The sequence below is a fragment of the Arachis ipaensis genome, chromosome B10 (genome assembly GCF_000816755.2).
Source record: "Arachis ipaensis cultivar K30076 chromosome B10, Araip1.1, whole genome shotgun sequence".
In the NCBI taxonomy this organism is placed as follows: Eukaryota; Viridiplantae; Streptophyta; class Magnoliopsida; order Fabales; family Fabaceae; genus Arachis; species Arachis ipaensis.
The window spans coordinates 84,613,082-84,613,380 of NC_029794.2; positions in this window are offsets into that span (position 1 = coordinate 84,613,082).

The following is a 299-nucleotide window of genomic DNA, read 5'->3' on the forward strand; positions in this document are numbered from 1 at the left end:
CACCCACTCAATTCTAGTGATTTACCTCATTCCAACAATTCACGCTTCCTTGCTTTTGTATTTTCTCATCTTACGGTGTTTATTTTATTTTTCATGAAACTCAGAGTGGCAGCCATGCACGTCGTCGTGACCTCCGTGGAGCCTCTGCCTCTGCCGTCGTGACCTCCGTGGAGCCTGCATCGCTGTCGCCTCGGCTGTTCCCATCGCTGCTGGATCCGTCGTGTGCGTCGTCGTTCGAGGAGCCACCGCCGTCCTTGCTCGTCATCTCCCTTAGAGTCGTTGCCATCGAGGGCTAGCAG